The sequence below is a fragment of the Pteropus medius genome, unplaced genomic scaffold, assembly GCF_902729225.1.
Source record: "Pteropus medius unplaced genomic scaffold, Ma_sr-lr_union100, whole genome shotgun sequence".
In the NCBI taxonomy this organism is placed as follows: Eukaryota; Metazoa; Chordata; class Mammalia; order Chiroptera; family Pteropodidae; genus Pteropus; species Pteropus medius.
Genome location: NW_024350325.1, coordinates 559,544 through 585,166, shown reverse-complemented (window position 1 = coordinate 585,166; position 25,623 = coordinate 559,544). Strand labels below are relative to the sequence as shown.

The 25,623-nt window shown below is 32.9% G+C and overlaps 1 pseudogene; it reads left to right on the top strand.

Moving 5' to 3' along the window:
- Positions 1 to 14,596: 14,596 nt before the first annotated feature.
- LOC120583953 (uncharacterized) lies at positions 14,597 to 14,715 on the top strand (annotated as a pseudogene).
- The last annotated feature ends 10,908 nt before the right edge of the window (positions 14,716 to 25,623 follow it).

Here is a 25,623-nt window from a genome sequence, read left to right as displayed (position 1 = left end):
AAACCTTGCTTCCCGTTTTAAGGATATTACATGCAGACTCAGCAAAAAGAAGCATGCTATTTAAAAGCAAAGCTCAAGAATTGTAATATGACCTATAAACGTGTATCAAGTGATCATGATTGTTCAGGTAAACACAAATTGTATCATATTCAAGAGTCAGCAGCTAGATGCCACAAAGTCCTTTTACATCTCCATTAGGATTTACAAATGTTCTTGACAAACAATGAAACTTAAGACCATTTGAGGTATACCAGAAACTAGTAATGTCAGCCATAATGTTACACTTTTTTAAAACTCTCTTTCAAGCCCTTTTCTCAGCTGCTGATTGTTGGTCAATGATTTAAAAGTGATCAGATATTTATCCCTGAAATGAACTATTCTGAATAATTTGGATTTTCTATACTTTTCCAGCATTTCATGGAGAGCCTACATTTATAGGATTCTGGATGTGGCCAAATTTTCAAAATGTCCTTCATATCAAGTACAATTAACAAACCTGATGTGTAGAATGCTCATCACAAAGCAAACTTATTTGAATTCTTATTTTCATTAACTTTTGAAAGAGCCTATTTTTACCTTACTCTTGGATTAAAGAAAAGTAAAAGAAGGCAGTCTCATTATTTTCTGAGCATTCTTAGGTAATACAGAGTCCAATGGTGACTTTTAAAACACAAAAGATACAGCAAAATTTTTTTTAAATGTTTAGTTCCAATGAAATAATCAACACTTTGGTTGTCATTCAAAGAAAATTCTTTTCTGTCACACAGTTAAGAGAGAGATAAACAGTTTCTCTCTTTCTCCCTTACTCTCTTCCTTTCCCAATGGCTGCTATTTCAACTCTTCCTAATTTGGGACAGGAGGAATCAAGGGGAGACAAAATAATCAAGAAAATACTTATTGAACTGGTCCAGTGGCAAGCAGGATTTATTCTATAAGTCTGGAAGTTGTTTGAAGAGAACTCTCTCTTCTTTGCATGTTACTAGATTTTCCAAGGCCTTCTTGCTGTTTTTTTTTACTCCTCTCTCCATTCATCAGTAAGGATCTCTGACTTGTAGTTCTTATTTATTCTGGTTGCTTAGTCCTTCTACAACTTTTCAGAGCTCAGAGGTCAAGTTCCAGAAACTCTCTCCATGAGTAGCTACATAGGGCTTTCAGGAGTGGGGATAGGGCAGGAGGAAAGTATTAAAACCATCCACAATCCAATCACTTTTTTCTGCCTTGTCCTAGTCATTAGCCAACTCAACCTTGGGTAAGGAGAGAAGGATTGTAAAAGACATCCTGAGATGAGACATTGAATAAGCAAGAAGTATAACGGAAAATTAAGTTGTCCCTATAGAAGAGTTACTTCCATTCAGTGAATAAAAAAGGAAATAATGTACTTTAAGATTCACAAATTAAACATCCTTTGTATTTCCTAAAGACTCTGAGGGTCTATGTTCTGTTTAAAAATTTCTAGAATAACTGTTCCTCTATCAATAAGAAAACAAGCTGTCTTAGAATGTAAGAGCAGAGTAAAAAGCCCAAATGTTTTGGTTTTGTCCATATTCACCCATGACTGTGCAGATCTGACCTAACTTGCTCACTGATAGAATTCAGTCTCACTTCATTGTATCTGATACATGGCATTTTTTAAGCTGAAATTGCCTAAAACCTTTAATTTGACTTCGAAGCAATAGTTTGGAAAATCCTACAATGGCAAAAAATATTGGCAGCAACGATGGAAAAGTGAACTTAGTCAGGACAAAAGGACAAATCTAATCCCTGACAGTAATCAAACACTCTTCAGAGACTTTTTAAAAAGTCAAAGCATGTACTGACTGGATGGAAACTCCATACCAACCACTTCCCTTAGAAGATTAAAATTACACCAATTCAATTTTAGAGCTTTTAGTGTAGTGTTGATATTGAAGTGTGATATTTAATTCAATGGGATAGAATTTTCCATTATATTTTAATCCAAGCTATGGCTAATACGAATGTTAAAAGGATATTTAGTTATCCAATTATTGTGACTCAGAAACTATGTTAGTTCATTTAGAGTGTTCAAGATATTAAGACAAGCAAGCTACTAGATGTGAAGTTCAAAACATTGGTTATAAGGATTCTCAATGAACTTAGGGAACAAGTAGATGAACTCAGTGAAAACTTTAACAAAAAGATAGAAAATATAAAAATTGAGACAGAAAACATGAAAATAACCAGTCAGAAATGAAGAATACAATAACTGAAATAAAAAACACAATACATGAAATGAAAAATACATTAGAGAGAATCAGCAGTAGATTCAATGAAGCAGAAAACTGAATCAGTGATTTAGGTAAGGTAGCATAAAACACTCAATCAGAACAACAACAAGAAAAAAGAATCCAATAAAATTAGGATAGTTTAAGGGGCCTCTGGAGCAACATATAGCATACCAATATTCATATCATAGGGATACCAGGAGAAGAGAACAAGTCATTGAAAACCTATTTGAGGAAATAATGATGGAAAACTTCCCTAACCTGGTGAAGAAAATAGATATACAAGCCCAGGAAGCACAGAGAGTCCTAAACAAGATGAACCCAAAGAGGCCCAAACCAAGACACATCAATTAATTACCTACAAGGGAGCTCCCATGAGACTATCAGCTGATTCCTCAACAGAAACTTTGCAAGCTGGAAGGGATTGGTATGAAATACTCAAAATGATAAAAGGCAAGAACCTACAACCAAGATTACTCTACCCAGCAAAACTATCATTTAGAATCAAAGGACAGATAAAGAGCTTCCCAGACAAGAAAACGCTAAAGGAGTCCATTACCACCATACCAGTATTGTAAGAAATGTTAGAGAAGCTTCTTTAAAAAAAAGATAAATAATAAAATGGCAATGACTACACATATATCAATAATTACTTCAAATGTAAAAGAAATAAATGCTTCAATCAAAAAATAGGGTGGCCAAATGAATAAGAAAACAAGATCCTTACATATGCTATCTATAAGAGACTCACTTCAGATCGAAAGACACACACGAACTAAAAGTAAAGGAATAAAAAAAAGATATTTCATGAAAATAAAAATTAAAAAATATATATATGGGGTAGCAATACTTATATCAGACATAATAGACTTTAAAACAAGAGACAAAGAAAGATTCAGTAATTCCACTTCTGGGTGTTTATCTGAAGAAATCCAAAATACTACTTTGAAGAGACATGTGTATCCATTGTTCATTGCAGCATTATTTACAATAGCCAAGATATGAAGACACTTGGGTATCTGTCAATGAGTGAATGGATAAAGAAGAGATTATATATATATCCAGTGTAATATTATTTAACCTTCAAGAACATTTTTTTAAAGAATGCAATCTTGCCATCTGCAACAACATAGAAGGACCTAGAGGATATTGTGCTAAGCAAAGTCAGATAAAGACAAATGCTATATAATTTCACTTATATGTGGAATATAAAGAACAAAACAAAAACAAACTCATAGATACAGAGAACATTTTGAGGGGGATTGGGGGTGTGAAAAAAGGAAGGAATTAAAAAGTACAAATTTGTAGTTACAAAATAGTCTTGGGGATCTAAAGTATAGCATGGGGAATATCGGCAATAATATTGTAATAACTACGTATGGTGTCAGATGGGTACTAGATTTATTGGGATGATCACTTTGTAAGTTATATAAATGTCTAGTCACTATGTTGTACAGCTAAAACAAATATTGTATGCCAACTGTAATGAAAAATTTTTTTTAATTATTAAATAAAGTTCAAGATATTCAGAAGTAAATCGATAATAAGCGATTTGTCTACGAAGGCAGGAGGAGGGGAGAGGACCAAAATAAGGTAAGAAAGGATTAGAAGATAACTAAAGTAGACCTTTAATCTCTTTCTATAATTTTCACTTTGCTTTCGTTATATATGATTAAAAAAAAGTCTGAAAATGTGCTTATTTGTGGTTCTAGTAGAAACAAATATATTAAAGAAAAACAAAAATCAAATTGATTTTATATGTTGAAAATTAAATGATCAGCTTTTAGGAGAAAAACAAATATTGTCAAGCACTAACACAAGCATGTGTGGCCTCTGTGTCTTGTGAAGCTGCAACAAAGCCCAGGGCAGCTGAGCACTCATTAACCAGGGCTAAGACGTCACCAATCAAGGCCATTAAGCGGTATGAAACAGGTCTAGAAACTTCAGGTCTAGACACGGACTGCTTATGCTTCTTGTGGGGGTAGAAATTATTTGACCACTGCTGTGAAATGAGAATTCATGTGTCCTTTTCTGTCTTCACATTATCAATCTATTTATATCCATGCCCTTTATATGGTCAGCCTATTACAGTCTATGCTCATGCAAAGTCAGCCATGTTATTAGCAGATTTACTAATTATTTAACAATAATAATTGCAAATTATTTATTTCATAATTCTCACAGCAAAGACTAAAGTCCCTATTTTTCATATGGAAAAACAGGAGGCTTAACTTGGTCAATTAACTTGCCTAAAGCCATTTAGAGAGCTAAAAATGTCAAAGTCAGTCATTAAACATATGTCTTACTTAATTCAGGGCCCATGGTCAAAACACTATTGTTCTTTATTTTTTACCCCTACATGGTTGACTTCTCATTCTCAATTCTCACTCTCCGGCACTGACTGTCAAAGGAAGTGCTTTCTTAAATTAGTACTCACTATTGTATTTCCTACTGAATAAATTTGCCAACTGCCATTGCCCACCCAGTGAATTGCATTTTTAAAGAAGCTGTCTAAATCTAGAAGGGTCAGGGCTAATTCTATCAAATAGGTTTCTGGATCCATTGAGAGCAGATGGGCAGGTGAAATATTGGGGACTAGATTTTCTTTCATGTTACACTATGCAAACAATTTTTAACTCCATCAAAGTGGAAAAAAAGGTTTGTTTTTCTTATAGTTTCTTTCCTGTCTTTAGACTGTGACTTTCTCAAAAATATATACCCTGGAAGGATGATGATGACAAAAATAGGAAACGAGATTGAATCAAAAACTCTCCCTGAACAATAGTTGAACTTTTTTAAAAATACCTATTAATATGCAAGATCCAAGTCAAATTCTTTTTTTTTTTTTAAATTATATAGTGAATAACATATGTGTCTCTGACCTGGTAATATCTCCTATTAACAAATTTAATTTCCAGCAACCAAATAAGCCATCTTTTCACAACATCATCAAAAAATCCAGTTGTCTTGCCTTAGTCATTTCATTAGCTGATGTCCAGAAATAAACTGATATCCTTAGAATTTTTATAAATTTGTTTGCAATATATATTTTAATTGGGTGCTTTTTTTCCCCCCTCATGGACAAAAATAACATAAGGGCTTGACTATCCTTCTTCATATAATACCGACTGTGCTCTGTCAAAGTCAGAAGTCCCTTTACTCCGTGATATGCTGCCATCTACCCCTTGTTACCAAAATCCCCAGGTTTCTAAAACATCAATGGGACTTCTACCTGAAGTTGTCCTTTGACATAATGCATATGTCATCTGTCTTTAAATTCTCCCCTTTGCTTTTCTCCCACTCTAGTTTCAGTTAAATATCACCTGGCATTCATATGATATTACTAAGGTTGTACTGTTATGAAAGCTGTCTAAAGAGTTTCTATATTTTGCAATTCCCCTGCAGATTAATTCCCATCTCTAGGAAACACAGTGGCCTCCTAGTTCTAGTTCCCTATGTCACTAATGGTTGACACTCGTCATAATTGAGGGAGTCAGGGCTGCCAGTAGAAACCCATTCCACCCAGGGAGGAATAAAGTAATAATAATGACACGTGATGTTGATAATTATACCTAACACTTATTACATACTTACTACACACCAAACAATGCATTAAGTTCATTTGTTCCTCACAGTAACCTTATGAGAATATATTATTTTCTTTAGGAATGTTCAGAAGTGAGGAAATAAAGCAGAGAAACTAAGTGATTTGCTTAATGTTACACATGAGCAAACAGCAGAGTGGAAATTTTAACCAGGCAACCTTACTCCAGAGCCTGCTTCCCCAGCAATATTGCAAACCGCCCATGGTAGTGTCAGTGGACAATACTGAGAAGGCAGAGTGGTGGGCAGCAAAGCAAATAAGGATGGATGGGCTTTCTGGATGAACAGTGTGCAGTGCGTCCCAGACTCCACAGTTGTTTGAAAAGAATAAAAGTCAGTGTGAAGGAGATATCAAGGATGAATACTTTCAAGACTGCAAATTCATTTTACTCAATCTAGGTGCATAAGAATACAAATGGCTGCAGAATTTAAGCTGGCCTATGTAAAATGATTGGCAAAATAACTAAAACCCTTGGCCTTTGAGAAAATTGCCTGTGTGGTTTCAGATGCTTAGAAGATGTGCTCCCTGACTGAGCCAGGCAGGGTCCCTTAGTGAATCAGTACCATTCTGCAAATCACACCCCAAATATGTAGGCTACGTACTGTATTTTTATTTATTAAGCAATCATGAAAGACAAAGCTGCAGAGAATTCCCGAAGCACCAACAGGCAACGGAAGAAAGCCCAACTGTTGTTTTGTTCACATTTCAGTTTTCCCACATGCCCATCTTCTTCTTAAAATTGCTATTCATCCCCATGTTGACTTTAACAAAATGTGGTAATCTGTAGAGATCGTTTTCTTTTAGGAACAAATAGCAATAAAGCTTGCTATTTAAATCTTCTTTCCATTGAGGCACTTGAGTATTTAAATTGCACAGTTAAAAGTAATGAGCACTTAGTACTATTTTCTGTCTGCATCAAACTGCTCTCTTCCATTATCTAGGAGACGGTATTTCATTCTGAGCTTCTCAAATGAAATAGAGAGAATTTTTACCTGTTTTTCTTTTTTAGTTTCATAATTCCTTGGTTCTCCCAAGTTTCAGCCCAACTGCTTTTTGATGCTTGCATGCTTTCTTTAAATGATAAATGGCTCCTTGAAACTATCTCACCAATAATACCTTCTGCCTGCTTTTAGAAGAGCTGTCAAAATTAGTAAATCTACAACATTAGTGTTTTCCCTATCGTACTTTCTCCAAATCAGTAATATTCATTTTTTTTTTTGCTCTGAGATTCTTTATAAAACAGTAAAGATATGATTAGCATATTTCACTTGTAGCTCAATGTGTAACTTGCTATTGTCCCAAGTCAATGGTTTCCAGTCAAAGGTGTCAGAGTAAAAAAATAATGATTTAAAAATAAACTTGCCAATAATCCATGCTTTGGAGTGTAGGTTTCACTCAACCATTAATTGTCAACAATAACAAGTATTTACTCAGAAATCTCAGTTTAGATACAGTGTCTGTTCTTTGATATGACTGTGCATTTTCCTCTCTCTTGGGCTGGATTAATTGAAACACAAGGCAGTCAAATGCCTGTCCACAGTCATTCCCTTTGTCACTGCTTACTTCGTACTGTTAGTCTGCTTGCTGTTCTGCTCCCCATCACATGGACCTTCCGCAGCTGATCTTCTGTTTCCAGGAGCCATGGGAAGGCAACACACTTCACACACTTCCTGTTTGAAGAACAGTATCTCTACCTAGTGTACGCTAGATCTACTCATACCCAATGGGGTCCAGCCATTCAGATACCACCCACTTCTCATCTGTCTCTAATGACTTAATATTATATTACTGTATTTTTTAATAAGAAAATATTTATGAAAAAAGAAAACTAAGTATAAATCCAACAATAACTCAAGCTTTTGGGGCATTAACTGGTTTATAGACGTTGAAATGACATAACAAAAATAGGTATTTGTGAGCTTTTTTTAACAACAAGCAATCAAGAAAGCATGAAAACTTGTTGAAAACAATGTTTAAGTAATTTAACCAAAACTGCATGAATCTATATTTAACATTTGAGAGGGCACTTTTAGAAACAGAGAGAAGGAAAATCTCTCAACTCTCTTTGTAATTTGCCCAGAAAGGAATTCATGATGTAGTTTCATTAATTTTTTTTCATCACATTATTTCATACTATTTAAAAATATATGCCAAATGTGTATATGATGTTTAGAGAACAATAATAAGACAAATATTTATTTTGTCAACATTGTATATTATCAATACATTTACTATTCCATTATGTTGAATTTACTTATATTTATGTAAAAATATTAATATTCCTAACCAACATGTTATTTAATTTTGCTAGATTTTACTTTTCTAATGATGGAATCATACCACAAGATAGATATATTTATGTACATGTAATTTTCTTTTATTGCTTAATATTAACTTTTTGACACTCATGCTCTTTTCAATATGTGGCTCTCATTTGTTCATTCTGGTCTTGAAAAGCAGTGAGTTGATTCTAGGTTTTTGCTTTTCTACAAACACAGCTTTAAACATATTGTACATGTTTCCTGGTGTATATAGGCAAGAGTTCTTCAGAGTATATGCCAAGAAATGGAATTGCTGTGTTTTAGGTAATGTGCATGTTTACCTTGACTAGGTAAAGCTGAATTTTTTTTCCCAAAGAACCACTGATCAATGAGAATCCCAATCTTCTGAGCACTTATAGTCTTAGATTAAAATTTTTTTCCAGTAAATTAGGTGTCAAATTGCAACTAATTGTGATTTTACCTTTATTCCTCTGATTTCCAATTAAAGTTTAACGTTTTGTTTTATACATGTAGCCACTCATGATTCCTCTTTTGTGAACTGTTTGCTCACACCTTTGTACATTGTTATTGAATTGTTTGTTAATTTCTTTATATATGTTAAGTGTGGCTGATATCACGTCTTACTTCACTTATTTTCTCACTGTTTATTGTTTTATGAAGACCAGAAGTTCTTAATTTTATGGCTCTGTTTCTGGATTCTTTATTCATTGCATTCATCTATATGGCTTTTCTTGTATCAATATCCACTACATTAATAACTATATTTTTTAATAAGAATTATAGTTGGTAGGGCAAGTTTTCCTAACCTAATCTTCTTCAGGTGTGACTAGCCACTTATGACCCTTTGCTTGTTATATATATTTTAATCTGCTTATCCAGTTTCATGAAAAACTATTTTGAAAATTTCATTTGAAATACCAAGAATATCTGGATCAATTTTGGGAGAAAATGACAAATTTATGATATTGGGTTCTCTCTATCAAGGCACATAGTCTAATCTTTCATTTATTTAGGTCTTCTTTGTTATCTTTCAGCTAATGTCTTCATAAAAGACTTATGCATTGTTTTTAGATTATTCCTATGCCATATTTTTGCTGCCATTGCACATAGCATCCTTTATCTTGCAATTTGTAAGCATTATTTGCTAGTGTATAAAAATAAAATTAACTTTAGTACCTTGAATCTTTTATCCAGCAACCTCGTTAAACCACCTTATTAACTCCATAATCGACAGATTACTTTAGATCTTCTCTTTAGAGTAAGATAAGGATGGTGTAGTTGTGCACCCTAGAAAAGGCTGGGAGAAAGGCACAACTAACTACTTTATATCTGAGATGCACATGATAAGCTGTATAATGCTGATACAGAAAAGAAAGAGAAAAATGCATAAGCAACCGAGGCACCCTCAAAATGGAATGTCTCTGAAGGTGCTTATGTAGAAAATGTTGGGTGAATTTCTTTTAAAATGTCCATTCAATGCTCAGATTTGAATCAGACTGTTCAAGTGCTTCTTCCACAGGTTTGTTCCTCCCTGATATCTTGTGGTTCAAAAATTAATGTTAAATAATAATTCATTAAAAACATATTTTTACCTTTTAAAGAGTAAATAAAATATAACAGAATGTTAAACAAATGTTATAAAGTAGACAAAATGCTAGTGTTTTAGACAAATAAAAATGTTTTAAAAACATCCCTACATTAAGTTCAATTTTTTGCAACAAATATTCATTGAGGGTTTTGTATATGCCATACACTGACCCATTAAGAAAATTATATGTTTGGTCATCCTTGTGTGAGAAAAATTAAGAAGATAGTAAGTTTAACTAATTTAAACCATCAATCTTAGAAACAGAAATGACCCTCACCTCTATCTCTGCTCTGTAATAGGTTTTTCACCCTGATTTATTGAATAATTGACTAATCCATCTTGCATATGTAGACAAGAATTCATCAACCTGAGGCATTTAAATATATTCATTTTTGAAAGGAAACTTCAACTAGCTAACCATTGTATCCTAATTCATTAGCTGTGGTCATCACTCAACACTTTGTAGGGAAAAGTCATACAAAGGAAATACTTGTAAGAATTCTTTAACTTACTCAATGAAAATTCTAATGTTTCAATTCCTAGCTAGAACATGGAAATACTATGGTAAAATTTAGCCAAACCCTTCCCAAATAGTTTTAGGGATACAATTCTATTTGGCTCTACCTCATACAAGAAGCAAATCCTTGTAAGTCTAAGAAATCCCTGGATTTGTCATAGGTCTTCAATAATAGTTATCTTTACACTTTCCCTTTCCTTTCTTCCTTGTGGTGGGGGAAGTTGAGGTGGTGGTAGGGAGAATATCTTTCAGAACAGATAACAGTTTGAAGGTTCAATTAGATGTTGGGTATTTAAAAGAATATTAAATGTTGTATTTAGTTCATTATTTGAGCTACTCAAGTTCTTTGTACTTGTTACATCTGCTAGTAACACAAATATATTTACATACAATAAATGCAAGGAATACTGAAGTATATTTGGTAAAAGTGCAAATACCCCACTTTGCCACCCAATGTCATTTCCCTCCCCAGAGGGAATGAAAGCAATGTGATTTGTAACCTTCAGAACATTTTCCATGTATTTACATAGATACATGTATAAATGGATAAAAAGTTAGAACATAGAGAATATATAGTTTTATTGTTTTAATATAAATGGAATAATATAAATATTTCTGCAGAATTATTTTCTCAAAATAATAGGTCTTAAAAATGTTTCCATGTTTATATTTTGATCTTTACCTTTCAACTGCCATAGAGAAGTTCTTTATAGTTTGAGATATTATATAGCCATTCACTTATTTATGAAAATTTATAATTTTTTGTCTTACAAAAAAGTTTTTATTTAACATTTTATTTTTCTAACAGAAAATTTATAATATTAACATCTATCTATGTGTATATTCTAGATCATCCTGGAGTGAATAGCTTTACACGTGCCTTCTTTTACAAGTACGAACAAGTAATTCTATTTTTGTGAAAGGAAAAATAATCTTACCAAGACCTCCTCACTTACACATTCTTACATTAGCAGAATCAGATTCATGTTCCCAGAAATTGCTAGCCTCCTCCCTTAATATACAGTACACATTCAGAAGATACCTTGAAATCCATTTATGTGTTTCCCAATAAATTCTCATGCCCAAGATCTCTATCTTTTCTCATATTCAATTATCTATCCAATTCTGCAAGATTCTTTCTCTAGATTGGTTATGATTTCTAGTGGCCCTGGGTTGTTTAATACGTGATAAATTCAAAAATGTATGTGGCAGAAAAATTTGCTTATATTTGACTAAATGCAGGTTAGCTGAAACTTAACGCTTCAACTCAACAATGTGTTCAAAAATTAATATGTATAAGAAATTTGTTAAAAATGAATATATAGGAAATGATTTTTTAAGTATTAATTATTTCGTTGCATATTGTATAATCACCTATAAACCATTTTAATATTTGTACAGATCCTTTTCTAAAATGTAGTGTATATTGTATATTATATAAATATTTATTTATTGTCTGTTGAAATAAGATCATAGCATTATTTTGATACCTACTATAATTTATTTAGAGTATTTTATTGCATGTTGTAGAGAGTTTGATTTTTGCCATATATTAGAATTTTTTAGATATAATCTTTCTCTATTTTTTCAATAGCAATTAGCCAATTATTCCTACATTACTTGTTTATTTACGTATGTTTTACCTGTATTTTATATTCATTCTTAAACAATTATGATCAATCTTTTGTTTTTGATAGAGAAATGTTAGACAAAATTTGATGAAGACTGAACATTTCAAAAAGTCAAATGTCAAACAAAACTGGCTTACTTTAAAAAAAAAAAAACAGAAAAAAACTGTTTTACTTCTTTTTTCCTTGTACAAAAATAAAAACACAGCCAGATAAGCAAATACGCATAACTGTCTTTAAATTGATATTTTCAAAGCAGAAAAACCCCATTTTTCAGATTTAAATTATTTGCTCTTAATGATTAATTCTTTCTATTTATATTACAAAGAAATGTGTTTTATTTTAAAAATAGCATAATACAATTAAGAAAAAAAGAGCAACAATAACTAGAATTTTACTTATCCAAACGAACCATTAACTTTTTAATTATCTGTAGATACTTTTCTAAATATAAAATATGTTTATGTATTATATAAATATTTCTGTCTTATTTGTCAACAAATGGGATCATACTATTATTTTGTAATCTACAATATCTTATTTAGGTAATTTACCAAATGTTAGATATGTGTTTTATTTTAACATCATATCTTTAAAAGAGTGTACAAAAATAATTCAATATGAATTAGAAATGTAAAAACAAAAGGATAGAGAATAAGGAGAAATGATAGGTTAAACATGAAAGTACATGACTAAAAGAATGTAAGATATTAAAAAGCAAAAATGTAGAAAAATATTCATAAATTGGAAAAAAAATATGTAATGATGAATGAAGGTCTGCAAAATGTCCCAATGTGAACCAAAGAAGTCTAATACTAGAAAAACCAGTACCTGGGAATTTTCATGTAAGCCATATCATCATTTCAGCCAAAATGACCTGCTGACCAACTTGCTTTTAACTAAATTGCTTTCAACAAAATTATGTTCTATAAAATTTCATTTATACAAATGGTTTTTCTAAGTTTTTTTTTATGATCAAATCAAATGCCACTATCAAAGACAAAACTAGAAATCTAGAAGCCATTTATGTCTCATGCTTAGTTCTTTTCTCTATCTCTATCTTTTACTTTGTCTGTACTTCTCTCTCTTTCTCTCTGTCTGATCATCTTTATTCTGACATTTCATCATGGATCAACATCTATCCCAGGAACATGAGATTTTCAGTGAATGTGAACACCCTTTGGAAGATGACCCTTTTCATACTATACCTTCAGAAATACCCTGGAGTGATGGTTTTTTGACAATAAAATGTTTAACTCCAAATCTCAGTTTATCTTCTAGTTTGAGGACATTTCCTTCAGTCATTTTCTAAACTAAATTTTATTTATTATCTTTTTATCTCTCCTTTTAAGATGAAGACTAAACTTTTCAAGTTAACTCTTAATAAAATAAGAGTTTATAAATAAGTAAGGCTTCTGGCACTACATTAGCAATGAACAAATCAGCTAGGTTACTCCACTACCTATTGAAAAATCATTTGATAGCATACGTTTTCCATATATGCCAAGAGCACTCTGTTTCTCCCTTCTTATTGCTTCATCTTTTAATTCCCAATATCTGTTCAATGCTATTCTAACAACAGCAATGTAATAGGAAAAAAAAAAAAATTATTAATATACCAGCATTCACAGCGTTTCTCCCCTGAATTCCAAAATTCTTGTCTGAAAGATCATCTATTGGTGTCTTCACTGCAGCCCGAATCCAAAAAGTAGGCTACCTGTGAGCCTGCGCTTTCCCAGTCACTGCACCTAGAGTAAGGAGATGGTGTAGTATGATAGGGTAGAGGTTTGGGGAAGAGGAAGACGGTTCACAGAATGTGTTGAATGAGAGTTAAGAGAGAGGTAGGAGCAAGTGAAACAGAGGAGCAGGATGGCATGAAGAAAAAGGAAAGTTTTTATTTTATTCTGTGTCTGTGTGGCTTTCATGAAAGTATATTTATGGAAAGAAGAAATGATATTTAGAAAGCATGTATGGTAAACTTCCTATATTATGGACAGAGTAAAGTGCCTGGGCTGGTCTTAAGAAGGTAAAAAACAAAGATATTACTTCAAAACTTCTGGAGTCAGGTTTGTGCTTCTTTTTAATGTGATTCTACAGAGACTAGGTCATGTAGAAATGCAATGTATATATAATCATCTGGTCAAGAAATGAATAACCTGTCCTGACCATTTTTGTGCATGTAAAATTGGAATAAAAACCATCCTCACCTCAAAACAAGCTCCATTTCTCAAGTCAGTAATGCTCTAATGTAATTAAAGCTGGGTAACTGGATAAAGAGTTTCTAAGAAGGGTGGTTACCTTTGCTTGAATGGTCAGAAAAGGCCTCCCTGAGGATATTTTAGTAGAGAACCAAATAATGAGATGCAGAGAGCCATGTACAAACCTGAGGGTTCATTCCAGGCACAGAAAAGAACAAGTTCAAAGGCCCTGAAGCAGAAGTAAGCTCAGTATGTCCTAGGGACAGGACCAGTAAATAAGGTGACAGCAGAAGCTAAGGGCATCAAGTCGTAAATGTCATGTAGGGACATGTATGCTCTTGTAAAGAATATTTTTATTCCAACTTAAAGGATCTGTACCACTTTTATTCATCAAAAGAAAAGAGTGTCATTCTCTGATGTATGCTTTCAAAGATTAGGAGAGTTTTCTTTGAAAAGATTCAGTGGACCCTCTCCGTTTGCAATACCAAGTCTAGGCCCAATTTTATGAAATTTATTTATAAAAAATAAGACAAAGAGTCTACGGCCCTGCCACGCTGAACAAGCCCGATCCCGTCTGATCTCGGAAGCTAAGCAAGGTTGGGCCTGGTTAGTACTCAGATGGGAGACCACCTAGGAAGACCAGGTGCTGGCCACAGTAGAAACTAAGTAAGAAAATTGGATGGTAGGCTTGAATAGGCACTTCATATAAGTGTATATCCAAATGGCCCATAAATATGTGAAAAGACACTATATATCATTAGTTGTTGGAGAAATACAAATTAAAACCACAATAAATATCAGTACATACCCATCAGAAATTGCTAATAAACAAACCACTACCCCAGCAGTAAAAGTCTCCGGCAAGTATATAGAGTAAGTAGAATTCTCATGCACCGCAGGTAGGGTGGGTAGGGCTAAATCTCTCTGGAAAACTATTTGGCCATATGATGGTATGCTGGAGCTGACTCAGCCGGCTTGTGAGATCCACCATCTGGTGCTTGAAACTGACGCAAGTGGGAATAGTTACACCATGAAAATTGACAAATGCTACAAATCACTGTTACTCTCCTTCCTCGAGAGACCTGGTTGTTAAATATTATCATCATCATTGACTAAAGTTAACCACACTCATATTCTTGGCTGGGATATCTATGACTCAGGTATTTCTATCTATGGTAAAGTGTGAAACAGTCATAAGATGGAATACTATGTAGCAAGAAGAATAAAGTAGCAAGAGGTGACAGCATGAATCAACTTTACAGAAATAATATTGAAAAAAGCCATAAAGAGAAAAGCATATAATGTATAAATATACATAATGTATCAATATTTATTGTATAATATACATAATTTAGCCTACAAGTAAGAAAAGCAGAGACAACCCCTGGGAAGATGTGGTAACTGGTAGTGAAGAGAAAGGGTTCCAACTGTGTTCTCTTTCTTGATATGTATGCTGATTACACAGGTGTGTTCATTTTGTGAAAATTTATCAAGCTGTACTCTCAAGCATTGGGCACTTCCCTGGATGTATGCTATCCTTTAATCACATTTATTAAAAATAGTAAATTGAGGAAACTGACATAACACATATTAATAAATGTTCCCTTGTATATTATTGCAGGCGAAGGAACTAATTTTCTTTATTTCAAATATCTAGGCAGGATATTTAACAATTTCCAGATTACTTATGTGGAAAAATAATATGTATCTCATCCTTAAATATTGATTATTTGTTTGAAGTGTTCTCTGATTTAGGTAATACATCTCTCATTATATTTTGCTTTACTCATATTAGACTCATATTAGACTAGAATAGGAAACCCTTTAGAGCTTTGATTTTCAAATGTTAGTGTATATAAGAATGACCTGAGGAAATTGTTATGAATTCAGATACCTGAAGCTCCACCACAGAAACTAATTCAGTAGGTTTATTGGCACCTAGTGATGTGTATTTTAATAATCTTCTCTTATGATCTGGAGAGGGCATGGGTAAGAAATTTGAAAAACCTAATCTAGATGATAAAACTTACCCCAAGACTGTCTAGAGAGAGACAGAGACAGAGAGAGAAGGTGACAGAAAGGATATATTGTTCTAGTGAACAGTTCTCAGTGAAATAGCAATCCCAATTAGGCCAGTATATTGTCACTATATAAATTTAGTTCATATTTGGAATCTTAAGAATTAAGACAAATGATCAAAGAATTAGAAATTTGTTAACTTCAAAAGTTGTGCATTTAAACGTTCATGCAGTTAAAAATATCCTGGTATGAAAAGAATTATTAAAATAATACATTTTATGTAAATTTTTAAACATATAATAGAAGCAAAAATAAGAGTGGCCAAGTATAGATGCCACTGGAAATATATAAGTTGTAAGGGATATCTATGTATAAAATTTTGGTTAAAAAACTTACTTTAACTCATTTTCACCTGGCAAACGCTCCTTAGAAAATGGTAAATTAAGGCTAGAGAGTTCATAATTTTTTGTAATTATGGTGAGAAAATCAATTACTTTAGTTTATTTGTGCTATATTGACTACTTTCTTATGTCACTATGGAACTACAGGGAATTCTGTTTTAATAAAGCCCAGTGTAAGAAAAAAAATAAATGCAGTATTATTAATATAAAATATCATCAAAGGAAATGCAGCCAATGACTACTTAAGTATGTAAAAATAAAAACAATTCTTATAAATTGTAATAGAGTAATGACACAAATAAATGACAAGATATATGACAATACAACTGATAAAAGCTTAACTTCTCACACACACACAAATATATCAAGTAACCAGTCACAATCTGCTGACTAGTCATTATAACTAAAAAAAAATTACTGATAAAGAAATAGAAATCACAAATCATACCAAAAAATGAACAGAGAAATAAATAAAAAACAATTTTGTTACCATTGCATATTGCAGTTAAGACTTGAAAATAAATTTCGGTAACGCAAAATGCTGCCTTACTCTTATGGTGCTGTGGACTGGCTTATTCCTACTTCAGAGCAACCTGGGTAGATGCAACAGTATTGTTGAGAATCAGACCACATGAATAATATTATAATAATATAATATTTATATTAAAATGCTCTATAGGGTTGCTAGTACATGGAAGCATAAATATTTCAGAAATTGCAGAAGTCAAAATAAGAGTACACAGTTCAACAAGTTATGTGTGTAAAATATATACACAAATATTAGCAAAATTGAAATAGAAATTAATAAGATGCAAATATTTTTGCTTTTCATGTTCACAAATGTTTTGTTTTTCCATAAAGTTTCTGAAGCATCTTAGGCAACAGATAATTAAAATTCCCTGACACATTCTTTATCAATAGAAAAAGGCTCATCTTGAGCAAGAGAGGGTAATTTTTGTTTTTCTCTATTAATGAGCTTAGATCAGTTGCTATGACAGTTATCTATTAATTTCTCTGTGAATGACACGATCTCTCAAAATAACATTTATCTCTTGTCTTCCTGGCATCTCCATGTAAAATCTAAGGAAATAAGATCACATTTCAGCATTTCCCAAACTATTTTTTCACTAGTCAAGGCAATCGCTCTTCTTAAAAAAAACTAATGACAGGATATATGCACTCCAGAGTTCATAGCAGCATTATTCACTGTGGCCAGGACGTGGAAGCAACCAAAGTGTCCTACGATAGATGACTGGTTGAAGAAGACATGGTACACATATATGATGGAATATTTCTTAGCCATAAGAAAAGATGAAACACTGCCATTTGCAGCAAGAATAAATCTTGGGATAATCATGCTAAGCAAAATAAGTCAGACAGAAAAAGTTGAAAACCATATGATATCATTTATATGTGATATATAAGACTGAAAACAGCAAACATGACAAACATACAGAGACCCATGGACACAGACACTGGATTAGTGGTTACCAGACAAAAGGTGGTGGGGAAACGGGGGAATGGGGAGGTAGATAAGGGTAACAGGGGTCAAATACTTGGTGACAAAAGGCAATCTAACTCTGGGTGGTGAACACACAATGCAATATATATGACTTACTGTTGAATGATAAAGTTGAAACTTATTTGATTTTGTTAATCAATGTCACCCCAATAATTTTTAATAATAAATAAATAAATAAACAAACAAACAAACTAATGACACTCAATATGGAAAACTGCACATCATTTCTCAGATTTTGGAGTCACATTTTGCTGGCTTCACCTTGTCTCTGCAAGCTGAAGCCAGCAAGAATTACATTTACAGCTGCTTGTCTCTGTTGGAATTACAGTAATTTACATCCAATTACCTGTCGATTATGCTTATGTTTCCAAAGTTTGTAATATAGTTGACCCTTGGACTCGGGAGTTAGGGGCACCAACCCCTGCAAGTCAAAAATCCACATGTAACTTTTGACTCTACGGTCGGACCCTCACTTCCCAGGATTCAGCCCCTTCCTTCTCGCACCACCCCCACCCCCGTGGATGGAAAAATGTATTTTTTCTTTCTCGACCGTGGATTCCCACCAGCAGGTGGAAAATAATGTTTAAAAAAAATACATTTGGTTGAATCCGCAGATGCAAAACCTGAGGATAGACAGTACAGACTGTATTTATTAAAAAAAATCTGCGTGTAAGTGGGTCGCGGACAGTTCAAACTTGGTTGTTCAAGGGTCAACTGTTGTCAGGTGCAGTTCAAACTCAGTATGCCCCCCAAAATATGACAATTTGTTCCTGGTTGGGCTTCTGCCCCAAATTCGATCTGCTCACCAAATGTTCCTTCAACTGGCCAACTGTAGAAGCCTCAACCACTGCATTTGTCCTTTTCCTTGAGGCTTAAACCAAGACTAAAGAATCTAGACCTTTGCTTCCTAGTAGTTGAACCCCCTCCTGACTTTTCTATATTGTAAGGGGCCCCAAAAGCAAAGGAAAAGAAAAATAAAAGTATGATCTCAGACATTCTATTGAATTCTTTCTTTTCTTCTTTTCTTCTTCTTTTTTTTTTTTTTTTTGCCTCCTGAAGACCTGGTGCTCTCAGAGGACAGGGCTGAAATAGGACATTGCTAAGTGACCAGACTGTGTCAACGGAACATTTCAGACTGATAGATCTGTGGGGAGAGAAAGTAAGGTCAACATTTTCCAGTCTGAAAATTATTTTCCCAATATTTGCATAACAAAGCCTATCAATAAGTGGCATCTCTAAGGTTCTTTTTTTTTTTTAATTATCTTACCTTCTCTCTTTCCTTGAGAAAAAAAAAGTTAAAGAGATTTTCATAGTTTCTTAACATACTGCAATTTATTGAGAATTTTTATACTTTAGTAAGAGGGGAGGTATAAACAATTTGTGAAACATCTAATTGAAAAGGGTACTTAGAGAAAAAGTATAATGTACATGTGCAAATAATATTTATATGAAAATTTAAAAGATTATTATTTTTTCCAGACGATTATATTGCCCAGTTACATAATTTTTGTTGGAACATATGAAAGTGGACAAGCAGAGCGAAAGCTTGGAACTTGAAAGGTAAGTTAGGACTTTTCCCTGACAGTTTCTAAGAGGAAATTAGTTATATTTCTCTTAATATAGGGATAAAAAGGGGAAATGAACATCTATAGAAGATAAGAAAAAAGCTTTAAAAATTTGATGCTCGAATAAGTATTTTAAGTCCTAGATGAGGAGCCAGCGACAAGTACCATAAAATCAGGATGACCCAATAAAAAGTTAGGAGGAGCTAATTTTACTCAAGAATGAGAGAAAATCAGAATGAATAATAATTGAAAGGGACAATGTATTTAATCACACATACCTTTAAAAAAAAAAAACTGACCTAAATTATATATTATTTAAATGCATTACATAGTAATTCTAGTAGACACTAAATATAGCTCTTTTAAACACTCTTTGTGTTTTAAAATAATTGTAAAGGGAGATTGGTTTAAATCTCTGTTAATCATACTTATAGGAAATCTAGAGATTAATATGAGGACTTAGCCCAGCTATTTACATACATCTGGTAGATAAATATGAAAATTTGAAGTATAATGCCTAGAAGATATAATTTTTAAAAATCTTTCATTTGTACTCAACAAAATACATAAATATATTATTTTTTAAATATCAGTATAAATATATACAAATTTTTTTTTAGATTTTTCAATTAGCTAGTAATTTTAGAAAACTTAGGGAAGCCCACCAAATATTTGCTTTTTACAATTATAATTCTTTATCTTTGAAGCACACTGTCAGTAAATAATATTCTAAGCTCTATGCAGGTTGGGAGAAGAAAGCTGATTGCATTCTTGAACATTCCTGGATGGAATTAGATGCTACAATGTATTCTTTTTCTTTATTAAGGAAGAGAGAAAGTCATAAAGTGACCAGGAAGGAGATCTAATCTCTCCATTTTATATTTTTACTAATGTTTATTATTTTATTGGTCTTCCAATTTACTTCCCCATATGGACATGTGCTATTTCTCCACTGGGTAGCCATTCTCACCTACAGTGTCTATGTTTCTGTCAACAGTGGTGTTTCTACAGGGCACATCTGGAGTTCCAGTGTTAGAAGTCTTTTTTTTCTTTCTTTCTTTTTCTTTTTTCAGTAAACAGATAACCAGCAATAACTTAATTTGCTTTGTGATGCTCCATTTTCTTATAGAAGAATCCATCTTACCCCCAGAAAGCATATTCTTTACAAACAACACTAAACATGTGCTAATTTTAGAGGACAGAATCTCCTACTTAGATAATCAGTATATTTACTCCTAAATCTCATTTTGATTTCTATACTCAGATACTCCTCTTAAGCGCTTTCATATTTGCTGTTAACTCTTTGGTTTATAAAATTGTAATTTATGCCTTGAAAATATACTTTGCACTACTTGTGGCTGAATTGTGACAATATTATTTGTAGGTTTATATTGAACTTTGAGTTTTGTGGACTCTTAGCAATCAAAATGTTTTACCCCTATGGACTGATCAGAGAATTCGGTGGGTATCATTTTATTTTAAAATTTTAGATCTACTTTATTTGACTACTACTTTATTTTAAAGTATGCTTTTATTAGTTTCCATCAATAATAGTGATTGGGCATATCTGGAATCTTTCTTCTAGATTTTTTTTAGCATTATTTTCTTCTAGCTATAAAATCAGAAAAAATTTTTAATTTAATCTCATTTATTTTATTTTATTAAAAACCTTATCATTTTACAATAATATCCTCTATAGAAAAGGGTCCAATTCTATTTAGTTGGTTTATCTGTTTAGTTATATTCATGTTGGATCTATTTTTCTATCTTTACTTGACTTGCGTGACTTGGTAGTTTTAAAATTACAGGCCAGTTCTTTTGTTATATATCTATCAATTTAGATTTGCCTGATTTTGCTTTATGACTAGATTCAAGTTAAGTATCTTTGAAATATCAGAAAAGTGGTACCATATATTCTCATTGCATTCTATCAAGTTATAAGAAAATTTAATTTGTGCTATTTACTAGTGATATTAAACATAAGCATTTATTTAGGTAGATTCCTCCAGGTTTCCGCATTGTACAGATTCTCTTTCTCGCTTTTGTAATTGATAGCATTTTGTGCATAAATTCTTTGAATCTGTGTAAATATGTTGTGTATCATTATGTTTTACAAATGTTTCACAAGTACTGATATTTGGGGCCGAATTACTTATTACCGTAACAGTGGCCAAATGATTTTCTTATTCTAAAGCTCTTTCTATATTTATTAGCTGGCATTTCACTGTTACGAAAATCTTTCATCTCTCATTCATTCATTCATATCTGCATGGACTTACGGATTTCTGTTTTACTCAATTGGGTATAATCCGTTATTATTATTATTTGTTTTGGTGCTCAGATCATCCCAGATTTGACCAGTGGGAGTCTAAAGCTGGTTTATGTATCTTTTTAATGTGGTTCCACCATTTTGGGAGCATTTTCTTTTTTTCTGATGCAGGAAGATGTCCCTGGCTCATCTGTTTCTTCCCTTCTCCAGCCCAGGAATGAGAAATTTCTCTAAGGAGCCCTGGTCCCTTTTAGTGGAGAATGGCATTTATAAAGCAATATCTGAGTGAAAGATATGCTCATTGCTATTAGTGTATCTCTGCTCCCAGGCTCTCTCAGGATAGAGCTAGGTTATATATATACAATTTATATTACATATAATTATATTATGTATCCATACATCTATTTTCACTTCCTTCTATCACTGTCTATCTACTAAAAACTGTGAGTTCACATTGATATTTCCATTTCCAGTCCAAAATTACAGAGTTCATTCTAGTTTTCTCTTTTTTCATATTTGTATCTCCCTTCTCCAGCAGCAATAAATCTGACTCAGATAATCTCAATATATGTAATTATTTGATCATTTCCCTTCCTATATATTCAACTCCTATCAAAGCCATCATCGCCCTCCTCTCCATCCTTCCCATCCTCCCACTACCAGTATAGACAAATTCCTCAATTTGCTTGGTTTCTCAGTACGCTACCCAGCAGGTACCATTGTCACTCCCCATCATGGATGTCATCCTCACTTCACTCGGTCTTCAGTATTTCACTCTAGACCCCTAGACTACCAACTTCCCCTGTGAGACATCTTCCTCAATTTGCTGGTGCTCTTAATAAGCAGGCCAGGTTGCCAGCAGTGCACTCAACGCCCCCAGACGGCCTCCTTATCACACTCAGGTTCTGAAAGCCCCCACTAGGCTGCTGCCCCTACCATTATGTACATGACAGTTGTTCACATCTTTACCTAATGGTTTTTTGACTAAGTTAGGAAGAAAGGAAGGAAAGAGTGGAGGGAAAGAAGTGAAGAAAAGAAGTAGCAAAGAAAGAAAGGAAGGATTTTGTTGTTTTAAACCAAGGAATTTATGGACCCTTATCTTACACCATACACAAAAGTAAAGTCAAATAAATTAAAAACTTAAAGATAAGACCCAAAACCATAAAACTCCTTGAAGAAAACATAGGAAAAAACCTCCCTGACATTGGCCTTAGCAATGTTTTTTTGGATATGACACCAAAGATTCAGGAGACAAAAAAACAAACAAACAAGTGGGACTATATCAAACTAAAAAGCTACTGCACAGCAAAGGAAACCATCAATAAAATGAAAATGGGAGAAAAAATGGAATGGGGGAAAATATTTGAAAATCATATATCTAATAAGGGTTTACTATCCAAAATATATAAGATTTATACAACTCAATAGCAAAACAAATACTTGATTAAAATACAGGCAAAGAACCATTTTCCCAGAGAAGATATGCATATTGCCAACAGGTTTATGAAAAGGTGTTCAATATCACTAATTATGAGAGAATTGCAAATCAGAACTACAGTGAGATATCACCTCACACCTGTTAAAATGGCCATTATTAAAAGTCAAAAGATAACAAGTATTGGTGAGGATGTGAAGAAAGAGAACTGTTATACACTGTTGATGGAATTGTAAATTGGTCTAGTCATTAAGAAAAAACAGTATGGAAGTTCTTTAAAAAAAATTAAAAGTAGAACTACATATGATCCAGCAACCCCCCTTCTTAGTATGTGTCCAAAGAAAATGAAATTAGCACAGTAGCCCCCCCTTATCTGCAGGAGATATGTTCCTTGACCCCTAGTGAATGCCTGAAACCGTGGATGGTACCAAAACTTGTATATACTATATTTTTTCCTATACATCCATATCTAAAGTTCAACTTATAAGTTAGGCACAGTAAGAGATTAACAATAACCAATAATAATAAAATAGAAAAATTATAACAATATATTGTAATAAAAGTCATGTGACTGTGGTCTCTTTCTCTGAAAATATCTGATAACCAAGATGGCTACTAAGTGACTAATGAGCAGGTAACATATAGAGTGGACACAATGGACTAAGGGATGATTCGTGTTCTGAGCAGAAAGGAACAGGATGGCAGGAGGTTTCATCAAGCTATTCAGAACATGGTGCAATTTAAAACTTATGATTTGTTTATTTTTGGAATTTTCCATTTAATATCTTTGGACCACAGTTAACCGTGGATAGCTAAAACTGCAAGAAGAGAAACCTCACATAAAGAAAAGACTACTATACCACGAAAAGATATGTCTTCTTCTATATTCATTGTTCACAATAGCTGAAATAAAGAAACGATCCCAAATCCATTAACGAATGAGTGGATAAAGACTATTTGGTATATACAAACAATAGATTATTCAGGTTTAAAAAAGGAGATCTTGCCATTTGTGACAACATGGATGAAAAAGGAGAACATTATGCTAAGTGAAATAAGCCAGACACAGAAAGAAAAATACTGCATGGTCTCATTTATATGTGGAATCCGAAAAAAGTCAAATACATAGAAGCAGAGAGTTGAACAGCAGTTACCAGGGGCAGGGAGGTGGAAGAAAGGAGTAGATGTAGGTCAAAGGGTATAGTTTCAGTTATGTAGGAGGAATAAGTTCTAGATATCTGACTGTACAGCAAAACTAGAGTTAATTGTACTATACTGTATACTAGAAATTTGTTCAGAGAGTAATTTTAAGGTGATCTCACAACAATAACAAAAGAATGGTAACTATGTAAGAAGATGGATATATTATGTAATGAGTGTAGTAATCATTTCACTATAAATATATATATCAAAACATCATTTGTACATCATAAATATATACAATTAATTTTATGCAAAAACGAAATAAAAATACAATTATCATGTGATCCAGCAATCCCACTTTTAGATATTTATCCAAAAGAATTGAAATCAGTATCTTGAAGGGATATTAGTATTCCCATGTTCACTGAAGCACTATTCACAGTGGCCAAGTTGTGGAAACTACTTAAAAGTCTATCAACAGATGAATGGAGAAAGAAACTGTGGTATATACATACAATGGAAATCTATTCAGTTTTCGAAAGACAAGAATTCTGCAACATGTGACAGTGTGGAGGAACCTTAATTATGTTATGTTAAGTAAAATAAACCTATCATAGAAAGGCAGATACTGCATGATTCCACTTACATGAGGTATCTAAAATAGTCACATTTTTATAGAATTGAAGAGTGGAATGGCTGTTGCCAGGAGTTGGGCATGCGGATCAATTGGGAGTTTCTAATCAACTGGCATAAAATTTCAGTCAAGCAAGATGAATAAGCTCTAGACATACATTGTACAACATTGGATCTATAGTCAACAGTAATATGTCGTACGCTTAAACAATTAATGGATAGTTCTCACGTAGGTGTTTTTTACCAAACTAAAATTTTAAAATTAAATTAAATTTTTAAAAGTAAGCTCAGTGTCTAGCACAAGGCCTGCATAAATTAAAGACGAGGTAATAAATATTCGATGATTAAAAATATTAAAATAAACCAAGGACTTTTATCACCCCTATCAATAGAAATATAACATTATTTTTTTTTCCTTTTTAACTATCAGTATGCCTATGTCAGAAAGAAAATGTAGAAAAGGAAAAAGTTAATTTAGAATACTTAAATGAGGCCAAAAGTTGTCCCTTGAAAAGTTTACAGAGTTGTCAAATGTGGCTTTGGTTTCCACACTCTCCCCATTTTGTGTTTTTCTGC